Raw genomic sequence first — 11723 nt, forward strand, 5'->3', positions numbered from 1 at the left:
ACTAATGATTTCAGACATAATGCCGTTTATCAAATAGTCACGGAGAACATACGCCTCGCCCGAGGATCGAACTCGCCACCCCGCGATCCGTAGACCAACGCTCTTACCTACTGAGCTAAGCGGGCGGGCTTTTAACCAAAAAGAAAAAAAATTCTGACAAGGTATAGATATGTCAAAATACACCTAAAAATTGGAGGTACCATCCATGTTGTACCACAGAAAAGTGGTCTCGGTTTTTCCCTACGGCCAATAATAAAAAAGTTACTAAAAATAACCTATTTATAGTAACGTAAAAGGGAAGTAATTAAAAAAATAAATATTGTAAGTGAACAAAAGAAGGATCTGCCAAATAAATCTGTTGACATAAATGAAATTTCAGATCAGTATCTTCAGTAGTTATGGAGATATACCCATTTTAATTTGAAATAAAGGGAGGTAATTTGACATAAAACCAGTCCATAGTTATCTACCCTGATTGTCTCTGTCCAACTAATAATAATAATAATGAAATTTCAAATAAGTCCTATAAGGACTTACTGATATAAATCCATTTTGATTACAATCAGGGGAGGTAATCAGATTTAAATTAACTCTGGAACCTACGATTGGATCTGATTTGTCATGGAATCCAAGATTTATTGTTGTTGAAGATATTTTGGAAGTTTGTATCAAATAAAATTATAAATAAAGTCTCTATATGGCTGCAAAAGCCAAAATAGCCAATTTTGGACCTTTAAGAGGCCATAACTCTGGAACCCATGATGGAATCTGGCCAGTTGAAGAAATGAAGCAAGATCTCGTGGTGATACAAGTTGTGTGCAAGTTTGGTTAAAATCAAATCATGAACGAAGCTGCTGTTGTGCCGACAAGGTCAAAATAGCTAATTTTGGCCTTTTCAGGGGCCATAACTCTGGAACCCATTGTGGGATCTGGCCGGATCAAGAAAGGAACCGAGACCTTATGGTGACACAAGTTTTGTGCAAGTTTGATTAAATTCAAATCATAAATGAAGCTGCTATTGTGCAGACAAGGTCAAAATAGCTAATTTCGGCCCTTCAGGGGCCATCACTCTGGAACCCATGATGGAATCTCGCCAGTTCAAGAAAGGAACCAAGATTGTATGGTGATACAAGTTGTGTGCAAGTTTGGTTAAATTCAAATCATAAATGAAGCTGCTATTTTGCCGACAAGGTCAAAATAGCTAATTCTGGCCCTTTAAGGAGCCATAACTCTGGAACTCATAACGGAATCTGGCCAGCTCAAGAAAGGAACAAAGACCTTGTGGTGATACAAGTTTTGTACCAGTTTGGTAAAAATCAGATCATAAATAAAGCTGTTATTGTGCAGACAAGGTCAAAATAGCTAATTTTGGCCCTTTCAGGGGCCATAACTTTGGAACCCATAATGGGATCTGGCCAGTTCAAGAAAGGAACCGCGACCTTATGGTGATACATGTTGTGTGCAAGTTTGGTTAAAATAAAATCATAAATGAAACCACTATCGTGCAGACAAGGAATTGTTGACGCACGCACGGACGACGGGTGATCACAAAAGCTCACCTTGTCACTATGTGACAGGTGAGCTAAAAAAGAGCGCCGCAAAGTGGGACAATGTACGCGCTAAGGGTTATATAAGAGGATAGGAGCAAAATTTAAAGAACTGGACTTCTTCAACATTCAACAAAAAGAAGAAATTAAAAAAAAAAGTCAACAAAATTGTTACCAGGTAAAGTTATGTCAAAATACATCTAAAATTGGATGTCCACCCCATGTTGTGCTACAGAAAAGTGGTCTCGGTTTTTCCTTACTGCCAATAATACAAGTTTCAAAATAAGCTATTTATAGTAACAAAACGGGGAGTAATTAAAGTAAAAATATTGTAAGAGATCAAAAAGGGATCTGCCAAATAGAAACAAGAGCACTGCAATGCATAGCAATATACACAAAGCAAAGTAATATATGACATTTGACCCCTAAGTGTGACCTTGGCCTTGAAGCGAGTCATCCAAACAAAAAAAAAACAAAGACAAATATCAAACAGGGAACGCCACGTACCAAAATCGCAGTCTCCCCAAAACGAAACCTATAGCACGCAGACGTGCACACCACGCACACACACATGCAACACACGAGGACAAAACGAACAAACAAAGGAACACACACACATACACAAAGCCTACACAAGAGGACAAAACGAACAAACAAAGGAACACAGTGGGGCACCGCCTTGGAACGGTCAGTGGCAAAAACACCACTGGGGAGCTTAAACCGGTTTATGGTGAGCACCCAACCTCACTCTTACCCCCACCATGTTCCAAAGACACGGGACAGTGTAAATAAAAGTAATCCCCCCAGGCGAATCTCTAACACATGTAATGGAAACAAAAAGGCATGGCATGTAAAACACAAAAATGCTGTGTATAAAAATATAAAAAGCAAACCTTTAGAACCAAAAACGTATGTACTCAATGCCTTTTCAGAAGACAGAGCAACAAGAGAAACACCCTTAACCCTCTAGAGCCCAACCCCTGTTAACATTCAAAGAAAATTCTGATAATTTGTTTATGAGTAGACACTTGGTAGACATACTCAATACTGGAAGAAATTTATTTTTCCAACTGTAGATAAAAAAAAATTGTGTTGTTGCACTGATGCAACGTTGGGCTTTTGCCGAATCGTTGCATCAGTGCAACGTTTTCATAAAACTGGTTTTAAAGAAAATAATAAATAGCTAAAATACTTTTAACAGGTGTAACATATTTAATGATAAACAATGAAATATTAAATAGATATAATTCCAATTAAAATACAATGGCAGTCAGTTTTGACCTATTTATGTACATACGTACTGATGTCCTTTCAAAATCTACACGTATTTAATTTCAGAACTTGATATTTTCAACTGAATTAACAGTATTTTGTTTCATGCACATGCACACAGTTTTGGTACATGATAGTTTAAATTCTACAACAGTAACACTTTACAGTAAGTTCTCTTTTAGTGTAAATTGATCATTCACTGTCCCATCTGTCCATATGTGTCTATGTGTGATAGTCCCGGAAGCAGTTTTTCTGACGCACAAAGCATAAATTTACATCACATTTGGGACACTTAACATATGTAATCCCATCACACCCTGAAAATCTGCATCGTTTGCGCTTTTCTCCAAACTCTGGCAAATGATCAATACCATCATGGCGAACCTCAGAAGACACTCGCCTTCATTTGCTGTTTGTAACAGGTGTAACTGCGTGTAACTCTTTAAAATCGGCATGTAGTGATAACAGATGTAACACTTTGCTATCGGCATGTATCCGGTAACAGACATAACTGTGTGTAACACTTAGAAATTGGCATGTATCCAGTAACAGGTGTAACTGCGTGTAACACTTTGCAATTAGCATGGTACCGATAACTGGTGTAACAGCATGTAACACTGCAATTGGCATTATCGGTTACAGGTGTAAGACTTAGCAATCAGTATGTATCGGTTACAGGTGTAATTGCGTGTAACACCTTGCAATCAGCATGTATCGGTAACAGGTCACTGGTGTAACTGCATGTAACACTTTTCAGTCAGCACGGTACCGGTAACAGGTGTAACTGCGTGTAACACTTTGAAGAACTCCGAAAAGTCACGCACAGTTTTGCTACGTTTAGGCCTAGCAGTTTCTTCCATTAGTTCCATTGCACAGACTGAAAATAAAAAAGAATTATTAAGTCTTAGGCAAAACAAATAGCTTAGTTTAAATGACAAGTCAACTATTTCCAAAAAAGATCAGTAAATTTGACTAAGTAAGCTGCCAAGTAAGTAAGTAAACGTCACTCGTGTTAAGTGTTCGGCCGTCGCCGAGGAGATCAGGGTCCAAATCCCCGCTAGACCTAGTTCTATAAATAAGCTTTTACATGCACCATTTTCCATTCAATATTCGACAGTTTTGACATTTTACATTTTAATTTTTCATTGCATCTTACGTCTAATATAAAGGCTTATTTATAGAAATAGGCCAGACCCGAGGGATTTTCCTCATAGAATTACTCGTGTCACAAGCATTTTTTGCTGACTAAGTCTAAAAAATAGTCAGGCAATTAAAATATAAAACTGAATTGAAAGTTTCAGTGACATTTAGCTATAAATAATTGATTTGAAGTAAAATTGTTTGCACTGGGCCTGAAATCTCATTTTCCACAAAAGCCCAACGTTGCACTTGTGCAACAGTCCATTTGTGTTTTTTTTTCTATAAAAAACATGCAAGATACAAGGTCATCAATGAGGCAAAATGATGTATCCATTTTTACTTGAATGATTAAACACTAAAAAACCTATTTACTTACCATTTATTTTGAAATATAAACATTGAAATTAATATCCTTTTCGGTCCGACTTTACATTGGACAAATGGCGTGTTTGCATCAAAGGGACGCAACTCATGAAAACGTAGTCATTAGCAGCGGCTAAATCCCGTTACTCGTTAGGGTCAGCCACCACTAAAAAGAGGGTGTACAAATGAAATTGGCAATATCTGTTCTGTGGATACGCTTCTAAACGGTTATGTTGCACCAGTGCAACACTGGGCTCTAGAGGGTTAAGGGCCCGACGAAACAGGCCAGAAGGCAGATATCAAAACAGTTCAGTCCTGGTAGGATTTATAAACTGCTAAACATAGAGTCATTCCCCTCTTCCGTCAGATACAATCAAAGAGGGAAGCGCAGTGTCCAACTGTAAACGGGTTGAACACTAAACATGCGGTATTTCTCAAAACAGTTTGGTCGTAACCTCTTTTAATAAAACGTTTTATAATTTTACCAAATACATTTGGAAAATTACCAATACCCAAGATCTTACGAAGTTTGTAAAGGTGCGCTCTATACGTTGCCTCAGTGTGGTGAACATTTGTGCCAAGTTTCTTTGAAATCCTTCAAACAGTTCAAGAGTCTGATCTTGACCTTGAAACTAGTCATCCGAAACAAGCGCTCTGTACGTCATCTCAGTGTGGTGGACACTTGCGCTTAGTTTCTTTGTAATCCTTCAAGCAGTTCAAGAGCGACACGAAACACACTGATATGATCTTTGACCCCAAAGTGTGATATTTTTTTTGGTTGGATTTAACGTCGCACCAACACATGGTAGGTCATATGGCAACATTCCAGCTTTTAATGGCGGAGGAAGACCCCAGGTGTCCCTCCGAGCGGGCGGGAACCGACCTTCCGTAAAATCTGGGAAAGTAGATCCCTCGGAAGCACCGAGAACAAGGCAAACAGTGAAAATTGCAGACTCGGTTTGATTGAGTCTGTTTATGAGCAGTAATGGAAAATGCAACACTGTCCACGCCCCTAGCACCGGCTTAAGCATTTTTCAATCTTCAAATCTAAATGAGTTGCAATCAATGATCCCGAAGGACCAGAAAATATAACAACACTGAGATGAAGTCGGGGCGACATTTTACGGCCGCCACACAGCACTTAAGACCCGCTGTTGTGAAGTATATAAAATCTGGATGGCTTCCTCACATGAAGAATTCAACGCTCCGAGTGAGGCTCGAACCCACATCGATGAGGGTCAAATGATTTGAAGTCTGCGACTTTAACCACTCGGTCACGGAGGTGAACATTTATGTAAAGTTTCTTTGAAATCCTTGAAGTTCAAGAGTTACAGAGCGGACACGAAATTGCTAACGGACGGACACCGGGGCCATAACATAATACGTCCCTTTGGGCGTATAAAAAGTGATTGGATATATCAAACTGTTAAAATGATCGGTTTTCTGTTATTGGGTGACGATCCATTTCGAAAACTTCAAGAAATGATGAAACAAAAAATATACCACAGTGTAATAACGGTTCGAAATTGTAGCTCTGCTGATATTAAACAAGAGCACCGCATACGGGTGTCATTGCTCGTCTGCAAGTGCTACACAATACGTAAGAAGTGTTATATTTCAGAATTCATATGTACAAATAGGGTCATAATTCTTACAAAATTCAGGCTAGTGTTATGGTTCTTTGCCTACATAGTAATCTTATAATGATAAACAAGTGCGCAAAGTTTCAAAACTGTAGCTCCAACAGGTTTTGAGAAAAGGTGGATCTGAACAACAAAAAAGTACCAACGCCGAAACTGCCGATCAGCTCATTAGACGACAATCCGGCGTAGATTTTTTTCTCTCAAACATATGACAAGCTAAAGATAGAAGGCCTACTAAAGAACATCGACAACCAGTTAAGATTTTGAGTTTGTGCGTGGGTTTAACTTCTTTTTCAAGATTTTTTTTCAGTCATATTTAAACAAGTGTCTTCTTGTTGACACGTGGCATGTTATCCCATCCAGTTGCACGCTAAGATAAGCGTACAAAGAAAAAAAACTGTATTTATGGCGAAACTATTTTTCTAAAGATTTAATCCATTTTATAGTGTAATCAAAAGAATGATAAGAATATTTTTTGAACTTAGGAAATGTTTTATATGTTTTTCCTTAGAATGTTTGTCATTACTCATATAAATCTTCAACGTTAGAAAACGTGTATAAAATATATCACAAAATGGTAACGTCATACCTATTTGACAAACTTTGTTTCTTGAAAATATATTTCTTTCCAAGACATGATATCTTTACTTATATGGAACTGTATATTTAAAAAATATGAACGGGTCGCTAATGTTCAGGAATCGACAATCTTTTTGGTGCCAGTACATGCATGTACATTTTGTACATGTTTTTAAATAAAAGACGACCTTGACTGAAAATAAATCTTTATTCAAAGGATGCTATACACATTATTCTACAGTAACAAAGATGAATATCTCGTTTAACACGAGCTTTACATTTTTACTTATTTTGGCGGGAAAAATGCACGCACATTCCGTGCTGCTCCATCGGTATAAAATTACATGTGGACGTTATATTTTCCTGTACACAGAAATGTGTGTGAGTGTAGGAAGAGTGTTGAACTGTCTTGTACTGAATAATAGTTATCTTGAATTTAGAATTAAATTGACGGGAACAGTTTACAGCAGAAGCCTACGCCGCATAATGGGAACACCATACTCAGTTTAGATCTACACGCAGTAAACGACCCCGCCGTTACATGACTGAAATACTGTTGAAAAACGACGTTAAACCCAAAACAAACAAAAAAGCAGTAAACGACGCATCGCGGCGATAGCAAACAGCAGTTTCTTGTTTTAAATTGTTCCAAAAGCGGGTGCTTGGGGACGTGAGAGGTGTTGCACATTTCATTACCTCTCATGATCAGACTCGACCAAACGGAGTCTGCTGTTATTCTTCTTGGTTCCATTCTTTGCTTCCAAAGGATCTTTTTTACAGATTTTATTTCCAAGACACAGACAAAGCGGTGAACGATGTACTAAGTGCATAATATATTTCCAGGTAATTTCAATCAATCTGTGATATAGAATTCTTTGTGACATTATGATTGTTTCCATCAATCTGTGTCAAAGGATTCCACTTGGGTCGGGTTCTTTGTGTCATGAGAATTGTTGCCTTCAATCAGTGTTATAGAATTCCGTTTAGGTTGGGAGTTTTGTGGCGGACTGTTGACATCAATCTGTGTTACCTAGCCGTTACATGGACGATAACAGACACTGTCTGAAATCATTCGTCCTCTGACATTTCATGTGAGGAAGTTGGCAATTACTAGCGAAAAAAGGTTTCTACTGGTACAGAATCAAAAATGCTGGTTGTTACTGTTGAAAAACGGCGTTAAACCGAAAACAAACAACAAAAAAACAGTCTGACTCTTGGTTTGTGTTTAACGTCATTTTATCAACAGGTTTGGCAACATCTCATTATGGAATAGAGTTGGTCACCAGTATTACTTGGGAGTTTACTCCATTCCTCCTCCTTTTTGTTTGTAGCCGGTTGTTTGTTGTTTAATTACTCTGGAAGAAAATCATTAATCCCTAGTGTTCTTAGTCTTAAGATTGCACTAAGGCCGGGTTCTTGGTTTGTGTTTAACGTCATTTTATCAACAGGTTTGGCAACATCTCATTGTGGAATAGAGTTGGTCACCGTTATTACTTGCGAGTTTACTGCATTCCTTCTCCTTTTCGTTTGTAGCCGGTTGTCGTTTGTTGTTTAATTACTCTGGAAGAAAATCATTAATCCCCAGTGTTCTTAGTCTTAAGATTGCACTTAGGCCGGGTTCTTGGTGGCATGAGAATTGTTGCCATCAATCTGTCATAGAATTCCAGTTAGGCCGGGCTCTTTGTGGCATGAGGATTGTTGCCATCAACCTGTGTTACAGAATTCTAATTTGGCCGGGTGGTTTGTTGCACTTTTTCATTTCCTCTCACGAATATCAATAATCCAAAGTCCGCCCGTTTAGCTCAGTAGTGAGAACGTTGGTCTTGTATCACGGGGTCGCGTGTTCGATTCCTGGGCGGGGTGTATTTTTTCCTTTACGATTTGATAACAAACATTGTGTCTGAAATCATTCGTCCTCCACCTCTGACAATTTACGGCAGTTACTAGTGGAGATAAGGTTTCTACTAGTACAGAATTGAAGAATACGGGCTGGGTTAAGGCATCGCCTACAGTGGCAGCCATTTGACTCAAACTTTTAAATGCAAATTTTCATAAAAATAAAACATGACTAAGTGGTAACTATAAAGTCAATAAATTTGTCATAATTATGTTTTAAATATCTATGTGAACATATGCAAGTAGAAGGATGTGCATTTCACTACCTGTATTATGCCTTTATTCGATATTTTTTATGACAAAATTTTGCAATTTTATCTGCAGTCAAACTCGATATATATTCAATACATTTCAAAGATAATTACAGCCAATTGTAAAGCAGACCGTGAAGAATAAAGTCTTCAGAAATTATTTTGAAATTTTTCCTGATAACTGAATTATACACAGAAGTCCCAACACCATCAATTTATCCAATTTGTGTTATCTGTTCACACATAATTTACATGTATATAAACAGGTGATATTACAGGATTATGTATAGGTTTACCTGGCTACCTGTGGTCAGTAATGCATGTACAAACAACATTTTAAATTAAATTTACATGGGGTTGTCTTTTTGTTTCTAATGCAATAACCAGGAACAATTTCGACAAAAATCCGTAGGAGTTTGCAGTATACATATTGTACTTAGTCTATGAAATTAACTAAATTTTGTCTTTGTAATATCTTTTATATTGGAGTTCTACTGCACATAAAATTTCAATATTTTGGGGTAAATTTTCTGTCTAAACGAGACTCAAATATTTTACAAGCGGCATATGTACTATAAATCATCATATGCTTCTTATGTTGATGATAATTTGACCAGCTGTTAAGGCTTTAGTGCAATTTTCAAGAGAAAAATACTCGGCCTGAAAATATGAACTGATACTGAGTTGTGACTGTGGCGATGCCTTAACTGCTTGAATACTGTTGAAAAACGGCGTTAACCCCAAAACAACAATACCTCCTCCCCAGACTTTTGCTTTGTGTTTAACGTCGTTTTTCAACAGTATTTCAATAAAGTTGAGCACCGTCTTAGGCCACCGATATTACGTGGGAGTTACTGAATGAAAGCTCAAAGCATTCCTTCCTTTTCGGTAGCCTGTAGTCGTTTGTTGTCTTGATTACTCTGGAAGAAAAATATTAATTCCCAGTTGTCTTAGTGGAATCGCTAAGATAAATACCGTCGTTTATATGACTGAAAAATTGTTGAAAAAGACGTTAAACCCGAACACACACACACACACGCGCTAAGATAAAACAAGAAATTAATGTTAAATTTGAACACACCCATACTACCTTAGCAAACGTCCTTTGGAATATAAGGTAACAGAAAATGAAGAGCTGAGGCTATTTTCTTACCAGAATATTACAGATTGGTATTTTTGCCAGACGGGCAAAATGTCTATGTAGAGGGGTTTTCTGCATCTCAAAGCAAACATAGTTCTCTGATATAACTGAGGGGGACAATATATCATATAGAGTGCCAGCTATATTGCAAAAACGGCGTTCCATAAATGCGATAAGCCAATAGCATATCGATAAAAAGTCACGTGAAATCACCCAGTCCCCATGTGCTACACTACTTGTTGTATTCTAATAATTTGGTTAAGAATGTTTCTCATTGCAGAGTTTGTGCAGCCGTTCTGCGCAGAATTATTATCAAATGGAACGCACGGCAAAAATACTCATTTTTTTGCATGTCCGCACGCATATCGTGTATAATGTGCGTAATATACTGACTAAAGGTTAGGGTTAGAATCACCATGGTTACAAAATATATACATTTAAGGTATTTTTGTTCAAAGTTAGTTAATCCGGTATATACAGGAGTCTGTAATATATCACAGGCGCACCAACTCTGTATTTTGTCACAGCATTTGGTTAAAACCATTAAAAGCACATAAAACAAATTGAAAATTTGTTTGTTTCAGTGTAAGATTAAAATATATTTTAATCGTGAACACCATACTTTACATTTTCACGAGTAGCTGCGCCACTCGTGAAAATATTGCATTATAGTGTTCACTCGGTGAAATATATTTCGATCTTGCACTAAAACAAACAAATATCCTCTATATCTTGGCTGATATATCGCGAAAAATAGGCGTATGTATAATATGATAAAAAGTCATCAATGAGTACCTTTATCAGCAATGAATCATTCGGCACTCGACTTTTCCACACAGGATAACACTCGGCGCAAGCCTCTCGAGTGACCAAGGTCAGGCAAAATCCACTCGAGCTGAATACGCCAGTGCAGGTCAAGGTACAGTTAGGCTATAACATTTCTTTTTTATAGAGCTATGTTACAATTGAAAAGACATCAAACTTATTTTACCTCGGGTGAAGTTTCCTGTTGGGACGAGGTTGAAGGGGGCGTGCTTCTGAAACAGGAGGTAAAGTAAGAACATTTTATTCAGAACAGCACTTTCAACAATTGAAAATTTAACATTTCGTTAGCTAACGTAATAATCAAAATTTAACGACCGTTAACTTAACGATTCGTTAAATTTAACGGAAGTTTCAAACAACTGGGCCAATATCTCTTACTTAGTGTGTTGTCATTGAATAAATCATTTTTCGGAGTTCAGACGCGAAGGAATTATATCACGAGGGTGTTTTCGTGATAGAACAAAGGAGGCAATTATCTATAATAGATATAATAATACGCATCTGAACGACAAAGAATGATTTTATTTTTATTCATGAGCAAATCACTAAATGAGATAGATCTATATTATTTCGATTCTATCATTGACGGCATTCATTAAACATTTGCCTGTTTTCAATATTGGTTTCTTTTGCAGCGCGCCGCTATGCTGTTTGACGCTATGACGTAATAATTCTGACGTCAGAAATATGCATTGTTGTATAATAATTCACAGTTGTCTGCCTTGTTTGTTTAACGGGTCGTTTTAGAATTCATGTTTTCAGTGCATTAAGGTATTTAGGCACCTAGTAGTAATGTTTAAAAAATGGCATTTGCTTGGTATATTCTTACAGTTGACAGTGCTTTGCACTTCGTTGCAAATTTTTAAAAACTTTAACCGTGCCGTTTTGTTTTGTAAATTTTGTAATTTATGGTAGATCTATTTCCTCAAGCTCAAGTAGAGACAAATTGAATCACTTTGTTATCTTGAATTCGACCGTGGTGTCTGTCATACAAAAACAGTTATTGAGTACTTGAACAGCTTCCAATTCGGTATCATTTTGTATGGGTAACAGATAAAATTAAGAC

At 37.3% G+C, this 11723-nt stretch overlaps 1 long non-coding RNA gene across 1 annotated transcript; it reads right to left on the reverse strand.

Annotated features, from left to right (window-relative positions):
• Window positions 1-2736: 2736 nt before the first annotated feature.
• LOC123537892 (uncharacterized) lies at window positions 2737-4586 on the reverse strand. Its single transcript, XR_006683653.2, has 2 exons — window positions 4336-4586; window positions 2737-3696 (listed from the first exon to the last, which is right to left on the reverse strand). It is a non-coding gene; the product is annotated as an uncharacterized LOC123537892 (long non-coding RNA).
• Window positions 4587-11723: the final 7137 nt, after the last annotated feature.

Source organism: Mercenaria mercenaria, chromosome 18 (genome assembly GCF_021730395.1).
Source record: "Mercenaria mercenaria strain notata chromosome 18, MADL_Memer_1, whole genome shotgun sequence".
In the NCBI taxonomy this organism is placed as follows: Eukaryota; Metazoa; Mollusca; class Bivalvia; order Venerida; family Veneridae; genus Mercenaria; species Mercenaria mercenaria.